The sequence below is a fragment of the Ochotona curzoniae genome, unplaced genomic scaffold, assembly GCF_017591425.1.
Source record: "Ochotona curzoniae isolate NIBS_2020 unplaced genomic scaffold, NIBS_Ocur_1.0 contig_2599, whole genome shotgun sequence".
Classification (NCBI taxonomy): domain Eukaryota; kingdom Metazoa; phylum Chordata; class Mammalia; order Lagomorpha; family Ochotonidae; genus Ochotona; species Ochotona curzoniae.
In genome coordinates, this window is record NW_024465520.1 from 9,400,160 (window position 1) to 9,427,012 (window position 26,853).

The following is a 26,853-nucleotide window of genomic DNA, read 5'->3' on the forward strand; positions in this document are numbered from 1 at the left end:
CTTTCTCTCCGTGTCTCCTTCTCTCTATAAGTCTGCCTTTTCAATAAAAATTATAAATTCTTAATTTTTTTAAAAAGTATCACTGATTGCTGGGTAAAAAGTAGGTAGTACCTAGGGTTAAAACAGAAGCAGGAAGAACAGATAGTTAAAGGCCCCCGAACACTGCACTTCCACGTGAAAGATTCTAGTAAAAGATTCAGCAAAAGCAGCTGACACATGCCAAATCATCATCATCATCATCATCATCATCATCATCATCATCACAGTCTACCTGGTGTTGCTTAATTTATAGTGAAAAGAAAAGCTTCGTTTGTCTAATAGTAATTAAATAAGGTAACTTTGTTAAGTGCAAGAGAAAGCATTAATAATAATTTTATAACTGAGGTATTGTTCATTTAAACAAATCTTGCACTATGGATTATTTGTGTTCTTTAAATAAATTTTTATTTTGAATTTTGAATTATGTGGTGCAGTTTCGTATAGGCTGGGATTCCCCCACAAACTCCCACCCCTCAATAGATGTTTCCCCATTTTACTGCAATGGTGTAGTCCTCCGTAAGGAAGCACTATTAATTATTTGATTATCAAAATGCTGCTCTTAGTACATTAGATCTAATGAAGAATACAGGAATCTTTCTGAGAGTTAAGGAACCAAAACTCACACCTACAGATATAAACTTATGTCAGCAGTTAACAACTACCGCACCAAGCGCCTGTCCACCTTATGTATTCTAAATATTACTACACCGCAGGCAAAGCAGTCTAATTCACTATAAAAACAGACAAAAGGGTTATTCAGGCTAACCAAACATCTATAATTGTTAGAAAATCGATCCTTTTTCAAAATAATAAACCAGAAAAATCTCATTTACTTTTATCTTTCCTGGCCAGAGAAATTGTGGTAATAAGTTTGCTGGTGAGAATCATCCTTCATTTTTTGCAAACACCATTTTTACCGCAGTGTGGGCAGGGCCTTAAATACATTTCTCACTACTGCATCTATTTTTAATTTCTAATTCAATATGGAACTCTTAATTTATTAACTCTGTGTTGCAAGCTACTTACAAAAGGCTTAGGTGAAACACCAAGCTTCGATTGAATATTTTATGTGTAATTTTTCTTGAAGAATGACATGAAAAAGGATCTCTCCTTAAAATGTAATAACTATATGACTCATGATTTTTTTTTGTCTACTACAATGTTCAAAACCGTTCCCTGTATCAGGGACTGTGCTTTCCTAACCAAGCAAAAGGAAATAAAGTACAATAAGGACTTGCACAAAATAAATCAATCTTAGTGTATGAACATGAAGCACTGCAAAGCCATTTCAAACAACCATAAAATTTTATTTTTTAAAAAAGATCTAATTATTTATTCTCATCTCCTTGTCAGACAGACTGACAAAGACAAAGAGAGCCCGGCATGGTAGCCTAGTGGCTAATGCTCTCGCCTTGAACTCATCGAAATCCCACACGGGCACTGGTTCATATCCCAGCAGCCCTGCTTCCCATCCAGCTCCCTGCTTGTTGCCTGGGAAAGCAGTGGAGGACAGCCCAAAGCCTCGGGACCCTATATCTGCGTGGGAGACCTGGAAGAGGCTCCTGGCTCCTGGCTTTGGATCATCGCAGCTCCAGCAGTTGCGGTCACTTGGCGAGTGAATCAGCGGAAGGAGGATCTTCCTCTCTGTCTCTTCTCCTCTCTTTAAAACTGACTTTTCAATAAAAATAAATAAATCTTTTTTAAAAAATCAAAAAGAATGACAAAGAGAAATCCACCAGGCGCTGTTTCTCTCCCGCAGGAGACAGGAACTCCATGCAGATGTCTCAGGCGGGCAGCAGGGCCCGAGTTCTGGAGCCGCGGTCTGCTGCCTCCCGGGATGTGTGAGCAAGGAGCTCCTGATGGCGGGTTCCTGGCCTGGCCAGCATTCTCATGGGATCTCCTGTTCCAAGCTGTGCGTTCGCCCTGTTCCACACGATTCTAAATGCTGTTAAGATTTTTTCTGCTGTTGTTGTTATTTTATTAGCCTTGGTTCCTCCCTCCCACCATTTTTTTTAAGGTTTATCTATTGTTATTCTAAAGTCAGATTTACAGAGAGAAGGAGAAACAGAGAAAGATTTCCAAACATGGATTAACTTTCCAAGTGGCCACAACGGATGGAACTGAGCCGATCCAAAGCCTGAAGCCAGCTGCTTCTTTCAGGTCTCCTACACAGGTGCAGGGTCCCAAGGCTTTGGAAAGTCCTCTACTGCTTCGCAAGCCACAGGCAGGGAGTTAAATGAGAAGTGGAGTAGCCAGGATGCAAATTGATGCAACGTGGACATTTAGCCACTAGGCTATCACGCTAGGCTCCCATTTTATTACTGTTATTTTTTTAAATAAGCCTTAGTTCCTCCTCCCACCCCCTAAGTTGAAAACAAATGCAGGCTGGAGCCAGCATGATGGCTCGATTGGATATTCCTCACCTAGCAGGAACTGGCATTCTATATGGGCGCCAGTTTGTTTGCTGCTGCTCCCCTTTCCATCCATTTCCCTGCCTTATTTGTTTAATTAATTTATTTATTTTTATTGGAAATACAGATCAGCTTGACAGAAAGACAAGCTATCTGCCGGTTGCCTCTCCAAATGGCCACGATGGCCTAGGCGCCCACCTGCATCTCCTTCTGGGACTCTCACGTGGTTACAGGGTCCCAAAGCTTCGGGCCATCTTTAACTGCTTTCTCAGGACATAACCGGGAGCTGGGTGGGAACTGAAGCAGCCAAGACACGGGCGTCCACATAGCATCCTGACGCTGGCAAGGTGAGAATTTAGCTGCTAGCCACCACGCTGGGCCCAAGGTCATCAGATCTTAAACTTGCTCTCTGTCCTCTCCTTTCCAGCACAGCGCCAGGGTGCCAAAGGCTTCATTCACACAAAATAGTGCTGACAGCTAATTTCCACGCCCAGGGCCACTATTGTATTGCAACAGGTTACGCTGCCACCTGCAGAGGCAGATCCCGTATTGTACCTGGGCACTGGCTTACGTCCAAGCTGCTCAGTGTGTGATCCAGCTCTCTGCTCCTGTGCCAGGAGGACACATGTAAGACTTTTCACAAATATTTTCCCACAGCCTTTGTGATGCAATTGCTCCCTATGAATATAAACATGAAGCCACAAATAAAGATGCGTATATATTAGATTCTGATATTTTGTTTTTTAAAAGTAACTGTGAAAAACTAATCCTTGGTGATGAGAAGAGACAGAGAGGAAGATCTTCCATCTGCTGGTTCACTCTTAGTGATGGCCGGAGCTGAGCTGATCCAGAGCCAGGAGCTTCTTCCAGGTCTCCCACACGGGTGCAGGGTCCCAAGGCTTGGGTCATCTTGGACTGCTTTCCCAGGCCACAGGCAGGGAGGTGGATGGGAAGCAGGGCCACTGGGATTAGAACCGGCTCCAGGCACGTGCATGGCCCACTAGGCCCAAGGAGCAGGAAGGATATTGAATGCCAGCATCCCAGTGGCAGCATCATTTTCTGAGTCAGCATGCTGACTCCTAGAGTGGCAGTTCTTTGGGTGAAACTGTGTAAATTTCACCTTGCTGCACATCTCATCTTTATGTATGTCTTATTAATCATAAAACATTTATTTATAAATGAAGGTAGGCATTCTTGCTTGTATAAATATGTTTGTGTACATATGTGTACAAAGGGTCTTCAAAAAGTTCATGGGAGTGTTTATTATGAAAAAGCTATGCATAGATTTCAAAAATATTGCACCAAAATCAATGTGTATTTTGATTCCATTTTCCATGGACTTTCTGGAGTATCCTTACATGTGGAAGCTCTGAAAGTCAAGATCTTAAAATATAAAGTGAAACGCTGGTCATCAGCGTCTCAAGAGGAGGAGGAGAGAGAAGTGAAAGATCCGAATCAAAGAATGCCTGATTTCAGACAGAAGAAAGAAGTGACTCTCAGGGATCCGCAGTGCATGCTGGCCACAGTGCATAATCGCACGTATTTCAGGACATGCGTATATGTGCAAATATATGAATATCTATGCATGCATAAAGACATTATAATAAAAGGTGTCTCTCAAAATTGCTGAAAGGATAATTAAAATCTACAGCAGTTGCATATGGATTACATTAGTTGCATTGCATGTAGCTTACATTCGTTATAGTAGATTAATTAATGTGCTCATCATAAAATAAGATGTCCATAAGGAAATGGGCATGTTTATTTGCTAGATTAATTTTATATATCATGTGGATGTAGATCATAGCATCACTTTATACCTCATAAATACAGAAAATTAGTATTTGCTAATTAAGGATAAATTAACAAGGTAATTTAAGCAACAAAAACTATGTTCTTTAGTGAAAATCAGACCCAGTTATATCAGAGGGATTTATTACTTTAAGAGTTAATTTTTATGTAACAATAATAAATAATGTTGGCAAAAAATTTGTTATCCTTTGATAGAAATGTATTAAATTACTCATAATGATCCTTGTGGGGTATAATTATAAAGCAAAAACTATTACGGTAAAGTTGACACTCATTCAATTCTCATTTGGGAAACAACTCGTCTTGTTCACCTTTTTTTCCCACATTTGTTCTTTGACTATAGAAACACTGTTCTATTTTCACAGTGAGGGCAATGGGCAATGAGTTTGACCTATGGGGAAGGAGTGAGTGGTAAGGCCAGCCCACTGTCTCAGAGTGCCTGAATTCCGGTTCCGGGCTATGCTGCTGACTCCAGCTTCCCCGGAATGCTTACGCTGGAATGTAGCAATGACGGTTCCCGTAATCAGCTCTCTGTCACCTTTGTGGGAAACGTGGATTGAATCCCTGGCTAGCGGACATGGCTGGCATTTAAGCCATAAGCCGGTGAGCAGAGGGTCTTTGTCTCTGAAACAGCAATATTTGGAGAAGTCTAACCTACAAGAGTTTTTAAAGGACAAACTGGAGTTATCACGATGCAAAGGCTTTGTAACTCTATGTTTTTCTTTCCTGAGCTAGAAGTATTAAAAGTGTATTTTTCTTTTTTAAGATAATTTGTTTTCACTTTATTTCAAATGCAAGGAGAGAGACAAATGGAGAGGCTCATCTCCTTGTTGGGTTCATTCCTCAAGTGGAACGGCCGTGGTTGGCCCGGGCTGAAGTCAGAAGCCTGGAACTGGTTCATTGCTCGGCAGGGAAAGCCGGGACCCAAGCAGCTGAGCCACCATCTGCCCCCGGGTGTGTTTCCACACGCAGGTAAATGGGAGCCGAGTCCTTGGGACGAAGTCCTGACAAGCCGATATCGAATGCATGCCACTGTAACTTAGCAACAGTACCGCATGCCTGGGTGAGGTTTCTCTTTCGATACAGGAAATCGATGAAAATTTAGTTTTGGAGGAAAGAGGAAGTCATGATCACTTATAAACAGTTTTTTGGAGTGTTTAAGCAAAGAATTCTGCTAAATCCTCTCCAGACAGCTGCGGTTGTTTCAGAAGTTCTCCTGATCTTTAGTCTTGCTTCAATGGCCTGGCTCCTTTTCTTTGCGTGTGTCCTGGGCTCCATTGTCTCTGAAATGCAGTAAGCATATTTAGACAGTTTAACGATGTCTTATCCCAAAATAAAGTGTTTCCTTCCAAATCAATATGTAATCATCTTCCCTGAATGTGGTTGAATCTTTCTCATAAATGTTGGCAGAGTTACAGAATGAGAGGGGAGGAGAGAACGAGAGAGAGCCTGCACTGAAGGCTTCATCCCCGAGGGCCTCATGAACCTGGATTGGGCCACGGTGAAGACAGGTGTGCAAGATTCACTGAGCTCTCCCATCTGGATGCTGGGGTCTAGACATGTGGGCCATGTTCCACTGCTTTCCCAGGGAGCTGGATCAAAAGTGGAGCAGGCAGAACGTCAAATCACTGTGCATTTAGGGTGCCGACTCAGCAGGCAGCAGTTTGACTCGCTTCATTACGGTGCTGGGCCGGTGGAGTTTAAAATCTTGACCTCAGAGGAAAATAAAGTTTTAAAAGGATGGAAGGGCAAAAAGTCCAGAATATGGATTTAAAATTTTTTTGATGCTAGGATGGGATAATGCTCAGAATTTTTACTAAATGGATGCCAGAAGAAAAGCAAGCCATAACGTAAATAAATAAATAACATAAAATCTCATGCAGTTTATAATTGTCGGCTATATCTTATCGCATTTAATTTTTACTTAAAAATCTGGAGACAGAGGTTATTAGTTCTTCAATCATCATCTCCCTCAAGAAAAATAAAGTTTTAAAAAAAGAGAATTTTTGTTCAAAAAACCCTGAAGGAATTTGAACACCTCTTCCTTACCGTTTCTATCCTTTGAGTTTATACTATTGGGAGTGTTTTTAGCACCGTCCTGTCTGGGAGAAACTGATAGGAGAAATATGAAGGTAAGCTTGATGACCCCCAAATGCAGCATGGTTTGTATTAGAGGGATTTACACAGACACAGCATTTGCAATGAATATTTCAGCCTACTGTGATTGAAAAATATTCCCCCAAATGAGGAGGCGGCTGGGAGAAGCGGTTTTCGGTGGTGCACCTGTTTCTCTGTAACAAGTTACCCTGCCATAGCAGCGGGACACGAGGATGTGAGTGATCTCACGCAGGTGACGGTCCAGCTTCAGCCAGTCTCCTGAGGTCCTGATGAGAGGCTGCCGCTGCGGAGCTCCCAGCAAGCACCGGCTGTTCCTGCAGTGTGCTTGCAACCTGCTTCACCTGTGCGCATGACACATCAGCACCGGTACTCATCGGAAGCGTTAGTACCCTACCTCATGTGTTTGGCACAAAAATGTGAATGTCCTTACGGCGTGGCTGCTATGTTCTCACCAAGCAAGCGACAAGGTAGAAAGCAATAAGCTTCATGATCTAGCCTTAAAAATGACAGCTTGTCATTCGTGCAACGGTCCTACTGATTCGAGTGCTCAGCGTCACTCAGTGTAGAAGTGAGTGATGGCGAGGACCTTGGGCGCAAGGCTCTGGAGGATGGCTGCCACAATCCTCTCTAGTACAGTGATTCCTAGCTCTCCTAGCGGCAAAAGTGCACTCACCCGTACTAACACACCGCACCCCAAATCCTCACCCAGCAGAGCTCACTGTGGCTCCGTCAGGCCCGGGCGCCTCAGAGGCCTCCCATAAATAGTTGCATAGGTCCAGTTTCTGGGTCCAGTTCACCTCGGTGAGCTGAAGGCTTAGCGAGAGGTTATCACCCGCCCTACTGCACACAGGTGCTCTTGTACCAAGTTGGAGCGGGCACAGGGTAACTGCCACAGACGCACCGCTTCACAAGAAGGGGTCCACTGGTCCACGCAAGTCCTGAAAACTAAGATTCGCCGCTCGCCAAAATGTTAGATTCTCCGACCCCCAGGGAAAGAATAACTCAGCCAAATACATGAGAAGAACTTAGATGGCCTTTATTTCAGAGAAGCACGGTCACGGGCTTCCCTTCCTCGTGCAGCAGAAAGACGCCAAGAAGTGGGCGGCAGAGGAAGCAGAGCGCGGAACAGACGGGGGAGGGGCCTTTTAGTTTTTGTATTACTATTATTTTTTAAAGATTTATTTATTTTTATTTCAAAGTCAGATATACAGAGAGGAAGAGAGATAGAGAGGAAGATCTTCCATCCACTGAATCACTCTCCCAGTGGCCGCAATGGACAGAGCTGCACCAATCCAAAGCCAGGAGCCAGGAACTTCCTCCAGGTCTCCCACACAGGTGCAGGGTCCCAAGGCTTTGGGTCGTCCTGGACTGGATTCCCAGGTCACAAGCAGGGAGCTGGATGGGAAGTGGGGCCGCCGGGATTAGAACCAGCACCCATATGGGATCCTGGCGTGTTCAAGGCGAGGACTTTAGCTGTTAGGCCACGGCGCAGGGCCTAGGCAATTCTTTTGCTCATTTTTACTGTATGTGTTTTGTGTCATGGAGTTTGTAGGTTGCAAGTAAGTGAATTAGCATTGCTGATATACTTCAGCATCTGCTAAGGGGACTTGGGGAGTAATTTTAATATACTAAAGGCAAAGATACGGAAGCTGTGACACCAATTCTAAAGAAGCAAGGTATGCTCTTTCTCTCTTCTGTGGTCCATCACACAGAAACATGCAGTTCTGTTAGTTTTCTGTCTGTTGGCAGCGTAGTTTCTTTCAGATTACAATCAAAGAGAGAACCAAGTTTATTTTCTAAGAGTTATTAGTCTTCGTGTAAGAATAGCTCACAGCTATTAGTAAAGCAAGGAGGCTGAGAACTCAGAGTTTAGCACCCAAAATCTCACATACCAGGCCCACCAGTTGCTGCTCAAGTGACCCTGGGTAGGTCAGCTTTCTGTGACTCATGTCCACTAATGGTGACACTGAAAAGATGAGCTGAGATCATATGTAAATATGTAAAGCTTATTTACATACAGAATATGTAAAGCACAGTGAGCCCTCTGAATGTTGACTTTATCTGAAATCGTGAGGAGTAGCTGTGCATCTCACTGCTTCCTGGGTCACTGCTGTTCTCCTCCATCTGTAAAATGAGAGGCTGGACTTGATTTTCCCAGCTCCCAGCGGCTCCAGCAATGGCAACGTCTTTCCATCAATTCCCTGGTACTTGCCCAGTATTTTTAACTTGAAAATCGCTTTCCATCTGCCGTCCCTCTTGGTTCTCATCTTCACCCTGCGAGACAAATGAGCAAGGCAGTGAATATTAATTCTCATTATATTCATTCTCATTTGACCTGATGAAGAAAATGAGATACTAAGTGACTGAAACTTGCATTGGTTATTGGATTACAAGGTCAAATTTGGAGAGAACTGGTTCATAAGGCTGTCACCTCTGAGTTCCTTTCCTGGGCAACACGGCCAACCTTAGTGTTTAAATCAGCTTAGAAAATAGGAAAAGTAATTGACCGTTTTCCCTCAAGAAGACAAAAGGCATTGATTATAAATAACATGAGCGGTTTTGATCAAACCCCATGAGAGATAACGTACATTTTGTCTCATTTTGCCATAGTCATCTGAAAAGGTCCATTCACATTGACCTCGATGGCCTTGTGACATCACAAACTGTACTGACAGAGTGCCATCATTTCCATGAGCTGTGTGATTTTTCAACAACAGGATGTGAGTCATGGCTCACTTCACCAGAATTTCTTCCTTTGCTGTTGACTGTTTCCAGGCTTAGTCAAGGTTCTTGCACTAGCATCCGATTGTCTTCTTTACTGTTTTAATCAGCAGCCCTGTTTGGAAATCAATGACTAGAAAACACATCCAGAGGAAACACAGACCATGTAGTCCTTGAGGGCAGATCAGTAATTATGGAGGTGGAGCAGGGTGGAACCTGGCGTAGATAAGGATTCTAAGGAAATGTGTCCACAGTCCTCGGCAGGCTTGAGTCCTTCCCTGAAGCCAGAGACGGTCTCTGTTCTTGGCATTGAACCAAAGCATTGGTCAAATATTGACCTCTTGTTGGCAAGAGTCCGTGGCCACTCCCTCGTCCAGGGTAACCGAGATCAACGGGCATTGGCCTTGCTGCTCTAGGTTTCTGCAAGGCTTAGACTACGGGTTCTGTTGTTTTTGTTTTGAAGTTCCCATAGCTGTTTGGCCAGTGTTTGTTTGGCATGGGCTTTGCTGAATTTCTGTAGAGGATGAGGCAGCTTTTTCCTGCTGATCTTGGCAATGCCAATATGGTAAGGAACATTCCTGGGGAAATATCCTGCCAGCTGGGAGACACTGCTCGGTTACACATGACAGTGTGAAAAGGTTTCCACTGTGACCTAGTGAAAACCTTCTGAGCGTTCAGCTCTAGTCTAAGGAAGTCATACTCTGAAGAACCCTGGAGGCACACAGTTTTCAAAAATATATTTGAAAACACAAAGTACTATCAACTTCATATTATTCCTTTCATGAATGCCTCCTCAAGAAATAAAATGTTGAATTGTAGGAAATGTAACTTGTTTCTTTATTCAAAATTTATTTTTTTCTCTTTTAAAGATTTATTGATTTTTATTGGAAAAGTCAGATATACAGAGAAGAGAAAGAGAAGAAGATCTTTCGTCCACTGATTCACTCCCAAAGTGGCTACAATGGCAGGAGCTGAGCCAATCCAAAGCCAGGAGCCAGGAGCTTTTTCTGGGTCCCCCGCATAGGTGCAGGGTCCCAGGGATTTGGGCCATCCTTGACTGCTTTCCCAGGCCACAAGCAGGGAGCTGGATGGGAAGCAGGGCTGTTGGAATTGGAACCTGCACCCATTTGGGATCTTGGCACATCCAAGGCGAGGACTTTAGCCACTAGACTACCACTCTGGGCCCTCAAAATTTAAGTATTGAAAGATTCTTTTGTTTATTCATTATGTAGTTATTTGAAAGCCAGGATGACAGGTGGGAAGGTTACTGAATATGGGATAGGGGTGGGAAATCTTCCCTGCTGCGTTCACTCCCCAAACAACCATAACAGCCAGGGTTAGTCCAGGCTGAAGCAAGGCTCGGCAACTCACTGCAGGTCTCCCACGGGGCTCACAGGGGCCCAGGTATTTGAGCCATCTTCCATGGCCTTCAAAGGCTGTTAGTAGGAAGCTGGGTCAGAGACAGAGATGATAGGACTGCACCTGCCTCCAAAACTGGATAGTGACATTGTAGGTGACACTGTAAACTGTGCCATACACATGGCTTGGAATTTTTTATAGATAATTTTTTAAAATATATATACTTACTACTTTGCTTCCAGCATTGTGGAACAGTGGGTTTAGGCTCCATCAGCAACACCTGGTATCTCCTGTTGGAGTGCATGCTGCTGCACTTCTGATCCAATCCTGTGATGTGCCTGGGAAATGGGCAGAACGTGGTCCCAGTACTTGGGCGTCTGCAGCCCACATGGGAGTCGGATGCAGTTCCATGCTCCTGACTTTACCATGGCCCAGTCGTGCGCATTTCAGTGCTTTGCAGAGTGAACCATAAGATAATAAATTTCGTTTTCTCTCTCTCTTTTAAATAAATGAATGAAAATAAATCTCTGAAAAAATTCTAATGCATAAAACTGCATTTTATTATGTCACTAGGAGAGTTCCACTGGATGAAAACAGCTTTAACGCCCTGCTCATAATTAAAGCCCTTAAAACCAACATCTTCCTCGGCCTTTTCAAACACAGTAAATTCATTATAAAGATCTATCAAGTTTTTTCTCATGAGCTGTGTTGTTTAGACACATATAAGAATGGTATTTTTCAAGCAGCACTGTGAATGTCAGGGTTTGTTCTCACCCTGACTATTAATACATCATGGAGGGACTTGGTATACATAGGACTCTGTTGGTACCTGTAGTGGGAGGCTCTATGGATGCAAACTTCTAGTCCAACATTTAGACCAGAAAGATTCCAAGCACATGGAAACAGGTGCACCTCAAACTTTGAATTTAATTACCAATAGAGTACCAAAAGCAAATGCCCAATTCCCTTCCTGCACTCTGCCTCTTTTGTAACGTTATAAGGGTTGTGCCTCACAAAGTTTTTCCTTCTTTGTAATTAGTTCCTATTGTGTATTGCGAGGAACCACAGAAGTGCAGTGATAAATGAAATCTGTATGGTAGGTGGATGACAGAGGGAGATGAGAGGCAACACTCTACCCAAGACAGATTCCAGAACAAGAGACAGACTCAGCTCAAGCCTAGCTCTGCATGTCCTGTGATGTCACGGATGGATTTTAGGAAACGCAAGCTACCACTTCCTCAGAAGGATCACACCCATATATTTCAGTTTCATGAACTCTGGCTTTCCTCTGAAGCAAGGCAGCACTGGCAACTATAATAATAATAAATACAGGTTTTTTTTTCTTTCCATTGGAAAGGCAGATGTGCAGAGAGAAGGGAGAGAAAGATCTGGTTCATTCTCCAAGTGGCCGCAACGGCCAGAGCTGAGCTGATCCAAGGTCACGAGCCTCTTCCAGGTCTCCAACAGGTGCAGGTCCCAAAGCTCTGGGCTGTCCTTGACTGCTCTCCCAGACCACAGGCAGCTGCAAGGCTAGTGCAGCAGCCAGGATGTGAACCAGTTCTCAGATGTGATCCTGGTGAGGGCAAGGTGAGGATTTAGCCTCTAGGGTGTCATGCCAGGCCCTAGAGCAAGCATTTTGTGATGCCCTTTTGCTTCTACAATTCTTTGCCTTTTTGCAAGCTTTTTGTATGTTTTTCAGGATGGCTTTCACCAAGGAGACCAGCAAAGAAGGCTGAGTAAATGCCGAGTAGCTGCGTTTTCTGGCATATAGGCTTTACAGAGGCTGTGGAATCGAGACAATCACTCCCAAAATTCCATCACTTTCTTACACGTAAGTAACTGCCTGGGCTGCATGTGGGTGAGTGTTTTCCATTTCTTGAGCATGTCACAATATCATTAAAAAATAAATTTCTTTGTAGCCAGTCAACAAATGTTAGGGATATATATATACATATTTTTTCTGTATTTCCTATATGCATCACGTATGTGTGGGGAGCGCGGGAGTGTTACATGGTGCAAAAGAGATCATGCCGGGCAGGATGTAGTAGGTATCTTCATTAACCAAGCTGGATGCTGGCAGTGTCCATTACCGTGGGCAACACCAGTAGAGTCCGACTCCCACCTTCCTAGTTATCAGCTGCAGGTACTAGGCAGCCATTCGTCTGACGGCAACAGAAACTAGCAAATGAAGTCACGGTGGCAATCCAGTCTGAATCTAAACCCTGAGAGGAAGAAATGGTCATTACTGTGAAATCTGTCCATTAAACTGAAGGCCCAATATCAATTACCCTGTGAGACACGCAGCAAGCCACCTGGACACATTTACAAGACTGCAAATGTTCACCTTCTCCTGTGGCCTCTATGCCCAAATTCCATCAATGCAGGCCTTGCCTCCCCTGGAGCTCTTGAAATATACAAAGTACAAATGCAACACATCTTTGCTTCTTCACTGACTTGCCTAAGCAGTAAAGAGCAGCTGAGGAATACACACGAGGGCCAAGTTCAGGGGCTACCTCTCTCCTTGAAGTTTATCTGCAGGAGGCTGAGAGTTCAAGGGTGAAAGCAACATGAGCCTGTGACCAAGACAGAGGGCCCTCCCCATCCTGGGCCTTTACGGAGGCTTGGGAGGGGACTGACACAACAGTGCAATACCGCCCTCTCTCAGGCTCCAGGCAGGGCTAGCTAAGCATCATCTGACTCACTGGCAGGCAGGTGGGGCAGATGGGGCAGGTGGGGCAGGTGTGGCTTCCATACTGAACTGGCAGTGAACTAGCCGCCTACGACCTTAACAATACCAATATTTCCTACTGAATCAATGACAAGAACACTTTTCTCTTGATATTTTCCAAGACCTGTTAGAGGTTAGTAGTAGCCAACAGAATGGATCGAATTAGAGCAATTTTCTGAGGCACAGAGAAAAATACATAAAGAATATTGACATAGCTAATGAAAAGCAAGTATGGGAATAAACAAAGCATGCCAATAGGAGAGAATTTAATTGTTCATTGATCTGACAATATCCAATATATTATCATGCGGGGATCCTGAAACAGAAGTATCTTAGCTGCTTTCTGTTAAATTCGGTTTCCTTGTGATTTACTGACACTAGGGATAACTTTGAATTTATGCTGAATTATTCCCTAACACTTTCTGTGAGCGGCTTCTTATTTTGTTTTGCTCTATGATCTGTTCTAGGAGGTCTGATGATATTTCTGTATTAGACAGACTTTTTTAAAAAGGAGATTCATTATTTGAAAAGCAGTTAGAGTGCCGTCCCCCATCTGCCGGTTCACTCCCCAGATGGCCCATAAAGGGCCGAACTGGGCCAGGCCTAAGTGAAGAACCAGAAGCCTTTCCTGGATCCCAGGGTGGGCCAAGGCACCCACACTGGGAACCACTCCTCGCTGCTCTCCCCGGAGCACCAGCAGGGAGCTGGAGTGAAAACAGTGCAGCAGGGACTTGAACCAAAGCCCATACAGGGTGTTGGTGTCGGCCTCTACACATATTTTTTAAATGTATTTCTTCATGGATCCTGCATGTCAAATCACTACGAATATGGCCCACAGGGAATTCTAGGAAAAAAATATATATATTGGATGAGATCAGAGATCATTTAAAGATAACTGTTTGGGGGCAAGTGTTGTGGCCCAAAGGAGTAAGATGCCATCTGCAATGTTGATTTCTCATATGAGCACAAGTTTATGCTCTGGCTACTCCATTTCTAAAATCGACTCCTTGTTAACACATCTGGGAACGCAGCAGAAGACAGCTTGAGTACTTTGGTTCCTGCCCCCGTGTGGGAGACTTGGAAAGAGCTACAGGCTGCTGGTCTCAGTCTGCCTCAGCCCAGGCCATTGGGGCCATTTGGGGAGTGAACCAGTGCATGGAAATCTCTCTACGTGTATATATATATCTCCATCTCTGTATTTCCAGAAATGTCAATACATCTTCAGGAACAATAAAGATAACTATGTAAGAAATTCCTTAAAACTGACATCTAGTCTAGCAAGCATTGCATTTTAAAACCATTAAAATGTAGCATACCCTCACATATTCCCAGATGGTTTTTTTTATATGCCCCCCAAGTTTTAACGAATTAGAGAGGTGGAGCTAGAGACAGAGGCTTCCGTTGGAAGCTGAAGACCAAATCCTGTTCTCCCTGATGGGGCTCTAACACTACCAGCCATCACTTGCAAGGCTAGAAGCGGCCGTGCAGCCAGGCCTAGAGCACACACATGCTGGTGTGGCACAGGTGCCTCGTCTGGCACCAGAGCTGCCATACCAACTGCTTGTCATACATGCTTCTAAAAATGGGTAGCATCAGCTTACAAAGGGCTACCTAATATGTATGTTTTGAAATATACTTAGTGTCTGTAGCAATATTATTTTTCCAAAGCAAAAATATAAATTCAATTGCATTTTTTATTTGAAAAAAATGATTTATTTACTTATTCATTTGAATGGCAGATAGATAAAGAGAGAGAAAAGACACAGAGAGCTTCACCCCTTCAAATGCTCACTGCGACTGGAGCCAGGCCAGGCTGAAAGAAGAGCTGGCATCTCAGGCCGGTTCTTCATTACTGCTGCTTGCCCAGCTTGGTGTTCAAAGAAAGCTGAAGATCTAAAGCTGGGGGCCAGGGCTGTGGTATAGCAAGTTAAGCCACCTATGACACCTGCATTCCACAGGGGTTCCAGCTCAAATCCCAGGTGCTCCACTTCTGACCCAGCTCGGTGCTAATGAATGTGGGAAAGGAACAGAAGATGGCCAGAGAACCTGGGCACCTGCTACCCACATGGGAAACCCAGATGGTGTTCCAGGCTATCGGCAGCTCTGTCCTGGTTGTTGCAGTCATTTGGAGAAGAAGTCAGAGAATGAAAGATTTCTTCCATTGACTTTTTTTTTAAGATTTATTGATTTTTATTGCAAAATCAGATATACAAAGAGAAGGAGGGAAGGAGACGATGGTCTTTCATCCAATGATTCACTCCCAAAGTGGCTGCAATGGCCAGAGCTGTACCAATCCGAAGCCAGAAGCCAGGTCTCCCACGCGGGTGCAAGGTCCCAAGGCTTTGGGCCGTCCTTCATTGCTTTCCCAGGCCACAAACAGGGAGCTTGGATGGGAAGTGGAGCTGCCAGGATCAGAACCAATGCCCATATGGGATCCTGGCGCGTCCTAGGCAAGGAGTTTAGCTGCTAGGCCACCGTGCTGAGCTCTCGCTATCTTTTCTTTCTGTGCCTTGCTTTCCAAAGAAACATCTAAAAACTTTAAAAATTTGGAGCCGGGGCCCGGTGCAGTAGGGGCTGGTTCATGTCCTTGGGTCCTAGCCATCTGCATGAGAGACATGATGAATGTCACACTCTTGGCTTTGGCCTGGACAAGACTTACCACTGTGGGTAGAAGATCTAGGTTTCTGTATCATTCTCTCCCTGTATTTCTTATTTTAAAAAAAATAGATTTTTTTTTTCAAAAGAGAAAATGACAGTAGCACAGTCCTTCAACAACAGTCACAGGTCCATCACTGCTCTGGTTAAGTGTATCATGACATTGTAGGCAATGGTAGAGTCCAGCATCCTGTTGCCAAGATACGTCTCCGTTTCATTGGAAGTCCATCTTCTATTCAGAAGTAGAGGGGCCTACTGCAGTGTATTTTCACTTCACAGTATATGCATTTCTTCTATATAAATATATGTAGGATTATACTGTTGTTACAATATAGGGGAAAACAGAAAGGGGAGTGGGGAGAGGGTGAAAGGGGGAAACCCTGAGCTTAAGGATTTGCATCATGAGAACAAAAAAGAATTGAACAAATGGTCGGGTCTATAAAATATAAATGTGTTACAATAGCTTCTTGGACTAATTATCATTTAACTTTTCCGATTTCTTGAAAGATAACACTATTAAGTAAAATCAGGTCCAATCAAAAAAGAGAGAAAGAAAATGACACTAATTGGGCTGAGTGTTGTAGCACAGTGGATTTTGTTGCGTACACAGCATAGTGGCATTTGAATCCCAGCTACTGTGCGCGCAGTCCAGCCTCATGCTCGTGGACACTGAGAGCCAGAAGATGACAGCTGCGGTGCTGAAGGTCCTGCTGCGCCCGTGGGAGACGCAGGTGGATTTCCTGCATCCTGACCTTGGCCTGATGGAGCTCTCTCTGCTGTGAGCATTTGGCGCACGATCTACCAAACAGAAAATCTGTGTGCGTGTGCCTTCATACAACTCTTTCCCTTTCTTTGGAACTCATTTCCTGGTTCACTTCCCAAATGGACGCAACAGGCAGAGCTGGCCTAGACTGAAGCCTGTGTCCAGCACTGCATGGGCATCTCCCATGTAAGCGGCAGGGACCCTGTCCTGAGTTATCCTTCAGCAGCAAGATGGACCACAAATCCTGTGCAGAACCACTGTGTCGCAACTCTCTCCCCGAAGTTAAGGAATTCTTAAAACAAAATCCTTTCGGGATGGGTCTTAACACAAACAGTTGAGAGAATAAAGTAAAAACTAGGGATCTTTGGCAAACAACAACTACAAAAAAAACACAAAACTTCAAGATCTTGAATTCTGATTCCAACAGCAGTGGGATGGAAGGGCTTGGGCAAGAGGCAGCAGTGGGAATTACTAGAAACCTCCTCTTCCCAAGCACACCCTTTCCTGGGGCCTCTACCTGCTTCTTGCTGACAACCTCCTGAGAACCCTGGGGTAACAGCTTCCTGGTCTGTGTGTTTCATCCTCCTGGTAGAGGTTGGAAGGGAGTACACGGAAGCTGCCGGGAAGAGAAAGCGCACACAGCATTCGGGCGAACATTTGGATTCGTATCAGCATTTGTGACAGGGCTCGAGGATTCAGCATATGCATTTTATTCAATGGCTGTTGGGGAAAAAAAAAAAAAAAAACAACTCTGGTGAAACTGCCCTGCCCAGGCCCTGCGATACTAAGCACTGTGTGTGACAGAAACCAAAAGTTAGGGAAAGCATGACTCTGCGGAAAGGAGGCGGAAGCTGGCTGGGAGGAGAACCCCCGGTGTGTTCTGTCAGGTCAGCAATCCTTGGGGCTCTGAACAGGTAAGACTACAATGCTGTGAGTAATCCCGGCTGACTCACAGCTTCACCGCAACCTTTCAGTCACTTCAATGCATCGCTGCTTGAGAAAAAAAAAAGCAGTTTCCCAGACATGCCATGTTTCAATGTTATGTATGTTATGTCTAATTATCCAGTCCTCTACTTATCAGTTCTTTATTTGCTTTCTCTTGAAACGGATCCAGTCATAACATAATGGGATTGAAAGGAAAACAAAGGTGGAAGCGGTCCAGCCTTCTCCTTAGGTAGCATTCTGACTTCTGTTGGGGCCGCGTAAGACAGTGGGAATTGGGAAAGTTGGATGAAAAAGAACAGATAAAATACTTTAAAATAGAAGCCATCAGGGTAAGCGTTTGTCTCAGAAGTTAATTTGCTTTTTGGAACACCCAGCAGTGGAACCACTGGGTTTGAGTTCCAGCTCTGTTTCCGATTCCTGCTGTGAGCACCTTAAGGCAGTGGTGCTGAGGGCTCAAGTGTTTGGGTCCCCAGCACCCATCCCGCAGACCTGATGGGATCCAGGGCTCCTGGCTTCAGGCTGGCCCAACCCTCAATACTACAAGCTTTTGTGGGGACTAAATCAGAAGAAGGAAGCGCTAACTCTTTCTTCTGGCTCTCTTTCTCTCTCTCTCTCTGCCTTTGAAATATATATTTAAAAACTTTTAAATCACAATAAAATTTTGAAATTTTCAATTCCCTAGCTTTGTAAATGAAAGCAAAGGCAAGCTCCCAAGAGGGAGAGGAACTTGCCCAAATGACCCAGCAGATCAGTGGAAGGACCTCAATTAGGATTTCAGAAGTTTTCCTCCTATTTAGTGTTTTGAAAATTTTAAAACTGAAAGGAATCTTAGCAATTATAGGAAGCAAGACTTTCTGCAGTATACTTACATCTTGTTCTAAGAAAGACTTTTCTTGGGATGCAAACTAGAGGAAGTCATCACTTTGAATTGGAGAAGAGTTCCCAGTGCATCCACTGGCATTAATGCACTCTGAAACCCAGCCTTAATCCAAACTTCTCCCGGCAAGGCAACACCTGGAGCACTGATGCGAAACAACTTGAAAACCACTGTTTATTTTTGAAATGAAAGAACGTATTTGTGAGACAGACGCGCATGCACACATACACCAAGAGACAGAAGCAGAAAGCTCCTGGCTCACTGATCAGTGGAGAAAACTCCACGGAAGTTCCCACGCGTAGCAGGAATCCTGCCCTCCAGCCCTCCCTTGGCCTCCAGGAGCCCACCTTACCAGGCAGCTGGAGCCAGGCGGAGAACTCAGGGACGCTGCGCAGGGACACGGGTGTCTCAGCTGGGATTCTCAGAGCCAGCTCAGACGCTCTCCCCTGTTTCTCAGCATTTCAGTTTTACTGGCACAAATTCGGAGATCTAAATAAGTGATATCCCCAGAATACTCAAAGGAAACATCCGGAACCTACATAGATAGTCTTTCACAGTTTAAACAACTTGAAAATATATATCTACAGTGGAATTCTGAATTTAATTCCTAGAGACCACAGCCAAAAGGCGAAGGCCTGTTCCTCAGGAGGAAGTACTCAGAGTTTCAGGAGAAGTTTTGGTGCGTAGTGTTCCAGCCTGGAGCCTTTGGCAGTGTGCGCTGCATGCATTGCACACCAAGCTAAAATGGGACACCCGAAGTGAGGCAAAGGACGCATTCCACCAGCACACTTTTACCACGGATTTTAGGTTGATAAAACTCTAAGTGCAAGGAATACAGATAAACAAATCAGACTTAATTACTCATCATTCAAAAGTGACTGAAGATTTTTTTAAGATAGTCATTTTAGAGAGAGCTTATTTCTATTATATGCATACTTTTAAGTCACTTTAGGAGTCTTAGCAAGTGGCTGCTGCACGATGGCTTAATGGCTGAAACTTTGACTTGCAAGCCCGGGATCCCATATGGACAACGGTTCGGGTCCTGGATGCTTCCTGCTTTTGGCCAGGGAAAGCAGTCGAGGACGACCCAAAGCCTTGGGACTCACTCCGCACCAGCATGGGAGACCCTGAAGAGGCTCCTGATTCTGGCTTCGGTTCAGCTCCAGTCGTTGTGACCATTTGGGAAATGAACCAGCAGACAGAAGATCTTTCTCCCTGTTTCTCCTCTTCATAAAATCGGATCTGCCTTGCCAATAAAAAGAAATAAATCATAAAGAAGTCCTAGGAATTATTTAAATTATTTAATGATCTTACCTTGGAGAATCACTGCTGTCATCATTTCCACATACACACTAGAAACAGACATGCTTTTGTGTGTTTCAATGTTGTTTTATACAAAAACAAACAGAAAAAGCATGGTATTATGAATAAGCAGCAAGTCTCAGTGGAAGCCACAGGGATTCATTTATTAAGCAATGGCCAATGAGTCATCTGACAGCACCAGGTAAACCAGTTACTATGCCAGATTTTTTCATTAGTATAAATAAATCACTTAGATTTACAAAGCTTTATCCGGCTTCTAACATGACCACTCCCTCTGATTCCGCCACAACATGGTAAACTCCGTGTTTTTCTCATTGCTTGAATGAGAATATGGTGCTCCCCTTGACAGGGCGGCTCTGTGCGGAAGTGGTCCCATCTGTGGTGTTGAGTCTCCGTGCTGGGATTCTCATGAGACCATGTGGTGACCTACTGCCGTTTAAAACGCGTAGATGTGAATCTATGGGGCAAAGCTCTGGAGTGCTAATCGGGGCTGAAGGACAGAGTACCACTAACTGAGTGGGCACTGGGAAAACAGACAATATTGCTGACATCCATAGGCCGATTAATGAACTAAAATCATAATGACAGGTTGGTTCGGCGCTGCGAGTCGAGGGAAATGCTGTTCAGTTGGGCTACATCAGGGTGACAGGCTTGCCTTGTGGAGGGCCACCTGTGCGGTCCTCCAGGCTTGTGTCATGGTAGCCAGACGGCGGTTACGGCGCGGCGAGTGTGTCTTCCTGCGTGCGGTAGGCTTGGTTTTGTTCTAGGTGAAGTCAATGTGTAAACATCAAAATTTGAATTTCTTGTTGTACTGGTCAAATATTAACCATTCATTTAAATCACGGAAAACAGGTTGAATCCATTTGGAACTTGAAGAGAGGAGCATTAACTGGTACGACTTCTTCGAGGTGGTGAGGAGATCCCAGGGTAAAAAGGAGGATGAAGAACACCCCCGGGCAAGGAGGGAGCCATGAAAGAACCTGCAGCCATTCGCCTCCCAGAAGCCCAGGCTGTACTCTTCCATAGTTTAAGGGATACCGTATTTCCACTAAAAAGCCTTAAAACCAAGTGGATGATTCTGTTTCTGGGCACTGACCTGTGGTCCTGGGGTGCTAAGTGCTGTAGAAAGAGTTAATATCTAAAGGACATTACAACCTCTATCCCGTGCCCCCCGCCCCCCGCGTAGCTGGGCGGCAAGCAGCGGCCCCTCCCCGTCCCTGCTTGTGGACACAGCAGAAAGCAAGATTGTTCAATGTCTGTCCCACCTCACCCCACCTTCCCCACGTCTGTCAGAGACCCACATGGGCATGCGTTTCTCTCAACTACGTAAACAATATCAGAAATAAGAGAAAATAAAAATTTTTAAAAGGGCATAAATAATCCTGTAATGAAATTTAATGTTCTTTCATCATCTACAGCAAGGAATTATGGGTTGATTTTCCGCTCCCAATGTACGGTTATTCCGCAGAGTAAGAGAAGAATCACTTAAATTTTTATATCAATTAAAATGACTTATGGGTAGAAACGTTTCGTTGAATGATTTCAGAGTGTGTTGACGTCAGCGAGTGTACAACCGTGCTTGTCAACAAAGCGTCGTAATTCCCACGGGCAGGATTTGTACAGTAAAACTATGTGTGAAAAGGAGTGAAATGTTTTTGCTTGCGTATACACTGAGCAGTTTCCCCATCAGTGCTTTCACAGAAAAGGCTTTGTACCACCCCAGGCAGGTAGGCGGGCCATCTGGCCAACTGGATTGGACACTGGACATTAAAATGAATGAAGTGTCCAGATACCACTTGATAAAGAGGCTTTTGTGAACCTGCTCTTCATCTGTGATGTCAAGCTTGGCATTGAAAAATATCGGAAAAGGGCACTGCTGGTACCGTATGTGGGGAAAGGGGACCAGCGCTGTCTTGGTTTTCAGACCGTGCCAGAACTCCAATTCTTGCCCAAAGTTGGTCAAGGGGAATGTTTCCTTTATGTTAGGAAGGCTATTCAGAGAACACACTCGTTTGGCTCTTGTAAGGAAACATACACACAATTTGCTTATCAAAAAGAATCCAAAGTGTTGGTAAGAGCCAAGATATGCCAAGACAAAATCTCAAGGAAAAATTGTGGAACTCACATTTCAAAAAGTGTTGTTGAAAATGGTATCCGTTAAAAAAAAAAAAATTCAGGATATCCAGCTCAGATATAAAGCAACAATGCTTCGTGTCATGAAAACCTGGTGCCTATTTCAAATTTTTGTCTCATGAACAAGCGCGTCTTAATTTGCCTAGGTACTTTTATCTTTATGACATCATTGCATAATTTAAAAACTTGAACCGCATAGAAATTCTGAGTTTTGTTATGATAATCTTTGGCTGTTACTTTAATTAGTCAGCAGTTATTGACCTAAAACCCTATAGGGTTCCGGATATGACATGAGGAAGACAGAACTGCTTCTCCAGGATTCTGTACTCTTAGGAAAAAAACAAAACAAACAACCCTCAGAGAATGCTTTTTGAGGCAGAAGTGTCAAAACTATAGCAGAGAGAGAATGTAATGAGAACAGAGGGAAGGAGATGGTTAATTTCAATAGGAGAAACCTAGGATGTTTCACAAACGAGCTGGCATTTGAGCTGGGCATGCAACAAATAAGCAGGGGAACGCACTTAATCCACGGGAAATGATTTATAGATTTTTGAGCAGAAAATGCTCTGACTAGTCCAGATTTGTTTTCCTGTTGCAGAATTTTAAAAATTCATGAAATAGAATAAATTTACAGAAGAGTGCATTCATCAGAAATATTTAACGTTGGGATGTTTTTCTGAAACAAATACCATATTTTGATGATAGTGAAACCATGGGGCAATGTCTGGCTTCCTCACTGAGGTGGGCTTTGAGAGAGGACAATGGCCACGACGGTCCGGAGGTGGGCTTCATGGGAACGGTCAGGAGGTGGGCTCCGTGGGAACGGTCAGGAGGTGGGCTTCGTGGGAACGGTCAGGAGGTGGGCTTCGTGTGAGGACAGCGGCCACGACAGTCCGGAGGTGGGCTTCGTGGGAGGACAGCGGCCACGATGGTCAGGAGGTGGGCTTTGTGTGAGGACAGCGGCCACGATGGTCCGGAGGTGGGCTTCGTGGGAGGGCAGCTGCTGCGGTGTTCTGGAGGCGAGGCTGAGAAGGGCCCCTTGTTTGCATTCATGCTCTACTCCTTCCACCTTGAAGTTCATGATCATTTGTGGCATTGGACCCCACAAACGATGTTGCTTTCCTATACCCAGACCTTATGGCAGAATGCATTCAGGTACGCAGCTGTCTCCTATAGCGCCAATTATTATTCCCTGATTTCCTTTATACTTTACTCTCTAATTCCATGTGCCTAAACAAAATAGTTGAATTTTGTCTTTCATGAATGCTCTATAAATAGAACAGTACACTGTGTGTTCTGTTGTGTTTGGCTTTTTTTTCCACTCAGCATTATGTCTGTAAGAGTCAGCCACATTGGTGATTCATTCATTTTCTTAGGTTTTTAATAATCTCTGTTCCCGAGCATGACATGGGCTTGCCTAGGATCTAGGGAATGCAAGTTCAGAGGCTGCAGCACTATGAGGATGGTGGGTTAACTGACCATTACAACATGAGTACTTCCCAGAAACCAGTATTTTAGAACCCCCAGGCGTGCAGGAGTCTCCTGAGGCTGAACAGATTTAAAAGCCCAAAGGTAAAGCAGTAGCAATAGGAGAGCTCTGCTTTGGGGCAAAGAATCAGGCGCTGAGGATCCAGCAACGAAGTATAGTGTAAACAATTCAGTGAGCCAAAAATTTTCAGTATGCTACAGTGGCCATTGTTGTACTTGGGTAAGATATATACACACACAGAGATGCAAGCATACACCTTCATTGGTGCGGAAGCATTCGGATATAGAAATATCATAAGACAGGAAATAACTCTGGACAAGCAAATGGGGAGAACGATCAGAAACCGCGATTGGGAATGGTGGGGCTGCAGAGAGGGGCAAAGGGCTAGAGATAAAGTGCAACAAGTTGGGACCACTCTGCAGACTGTGAGGCAGTCGCCTTCCCATGCCTTGCTGACATCAAGGACTCAGAGGGGAGGAGGTATATTCTCAAGGTGGGCCACATGAAAACCACCCAAGGTCTTCTAGCAAGACAGGACCTGTTTATCTCAAGAGGATGGTATCTTACTCAGTTAGCATCTCACTAAGGATGCACCGGGCACCACCATGCCGCATTCTGTGCAAGGCTCTCCCTGTCCTCTAGCAACAAAACCATCCCCAATGTGATGAGTGCCCAGGTGATGCCACAGAGCAAGCTCTGCTGAATTCCCCATGTGCATGAGTGAAAGCAAAGGCAGGCATTTAAAAAGTGTGTCCTTAGATGAAAAGGAGTCTGATGAAGCGTAAACGTGTGAACATGATCAGGAATAAATCATATTTGTTAGCTCAATGTGTTATGTACTTATTGTGCTACAAAAAGAGTCTAATCCACCTTGGGAATGGGCACAAGTTTAAACACAAAACTCATTTATTCTTCATCTATATCTTACTTACAACGCTGCAAAATAATTTCATGCAATGATTTTAGCATGTCTACATTTTGACTGCACACTGTCTTACTGAAGCCAGATATAGAGTGTTTACTTGCGTCAACTTGTTGGTGTTCAAAAGCTTTTGAATTTTGCAGCAGAATGTTGGACTAGAGATGTTTCACCTGTGCCATTTGACAGCCACACCTGAAAGCAGATAAGGTACTTTAAATGAAGTGAACAAACCTATGCGCAAATTCACCTGCCAGACAAGTACTGACTTCTGAAGGATACTTGGTGTTTGGCATAGCCATTAGCAGGTGGCTTACCCAACCCCATTCTCCATTTGCTTTCCCTTTGCCTCCCTCTGCTATAGATAGCAAAAAGTTGTATTAGCCTCCTTGGCAGCTAGAAGTACCTACTGGTCTCTACCTTCTTGATAAGAGAAGCCCCTCTTCACCGCACGCTGAGCCTCCTTTCCTGCTGCCACACAACCATAGTTTCCAGGACAGTGGTGTTTCCTCTCCACAAAACTTTGGAAACAAGGTCACAAACTCTCCAGTTCCAGACTCTGTGTTAAGTGATAAACATTTGCTTAGTTAGTACCACCGCCTTATGGTTGTGTTTCTTGTTAAATGCAGCTGTATTTCTAATTCTTTCAACATGTGATAATTTCAAAGACATTAAAAATAAACTCAGAAAATCCTGCAAGGATGAAAATGAGTGTCAGAAAATGTTTGCGGCTTGTTGAAAAAATGTGCTTCTAAGTAGTTTCTGATGTCATCTTACTTCTGATACTGTGTTGATGAAGTGTTGAGACAACCACATCACATACCTCAGTCACATTGCAAATAGCATGTGGGACCATTAGCGTAGCTCTATGGCTTGGAGCACTGCCATTGTTTGCTCCTGTGGCACCTCAGTATGTTGACGTCTTTGCTGCAGCTGCCCATGCCCAGGTACTGTGACATTGCTGCTGGAACTAACTGATGTTGCTGTAGGTACCAGTCTCCGTGGCCCTTCCAATTTCCAGACTGCAAGGCCATGGACTCGATGTTGCAGAAGCTGAGAAGCTCAGCATGGCATGCACTTGTGATTTCGCTAAGAGAAATTGCTCTTTTGCTGGAGTTTCTCCCAGGCAGGGTCAACCGGCAATCGAAAAGGCCAATCTGCAGTGTAGCCTCCACTTTGGGCAGGCATCGACCTTCCTGCTCCCTGCTTTCATTCGAGCTTCAGCCATCTTGTCTCTTCCTCCCCTGTGGTAGGTACCCTGTTGCATTACAGAACAGTAGGTTTCCTGGCTTTATGTATTGGCCCAAGATCTTCCCTCCCGGGCTTACCGGTATTTTAAAATGATGCAAGTTCAGGCAATAGTTGTCATTCTTGATATATAAGTTACATTTAAAGTTATCAAATTTAATTTCTAGCTTTGTACACTCACACAAATGTATGTGGATCTAGCAGATCAACAAAAGGCTGACAGTTTAGGATGTAGGAAATTTGATGGTGTTACAACATCCTGGAGTGCTTGCAAATAAAGCTTGGGAAGCCACAGATAGCTGCCCTTGGCATACCCAGCCTCCTCCCTCGACTTTTGTTTATATTTAATCAAGGATCTTTTCAGAACCACAAGCTTATCTCAGGATAACAAAATGATTCTGTCTGACACAATTATTCTGCTCACCCAGAGGGAAGGCTGTGGCATTGGGGAACATCGGTTCTATCTCAGCCACCAAATATTAACTCCAAGTGTCCGCCTATAGAAAAAGCGTTATTGAAGACAGGAAATTTTATGGCATATGAGACTTAATAAAAAAAAAAATAGATTTATCAGGCATGTACTGTTCAGGAATTCTCATTCCATTTTTCAAGTAAATATGCAATTTTACATACTGCTTATGTCTGCTTTTGCATTCAGATCAAACACTAAGAAGAGTTAAGAGGAAATTTTGGCCCAAGGCCTTGTCAGCAAAAGTTTTGTTTTGTTTTGTTTCTGCTAAAGACTTGGCAGCCTTGAGAATAAGTCATTTCCCAAGCATTCTGGGATACTCTTTGGAAAGAGCGTGGGGCAGGTTTGTTTTTAAGCCTCGGGGAAAAACTTGGGCAGCAGAGACAGAAGCCCGAGTGGAAAGGGACAAAGAGCAGCAGCGTGTCAGCAACACAGTCCCTGCCGGGCTCTGCTTGGCGCTGACACATCAAAGCACGGTGTTGGCAACAAAGGGAAGATCATCTCTGGAAAGTGACCAAACCATTTGGCAGAATGAAGCTGAAGGCTTTGTTCCCTAATTAACCGGTCAGACAGGCAGGCGTGTCATGCTGCCCAGAGGTCATGAAGCTGAATGTGCTTCGATCCACTTCGGGATAAACAGGCAAGCATACCCAACCCAGAATACATTCAGGGAATTTACCAAGAAAGCAGCTTTGCACCCCAGCAGCACTGCAAGCACTTCAGCATGAGTGAGTTCAGGATCTGGTGCTGTGGTGTGGCGGGTAATGCAACTACCTACAATACCAACATTTGATGTGGGTGCCGATTCATGTCTGGGCTGCTCTAATTCCTACCCTGTTGATGC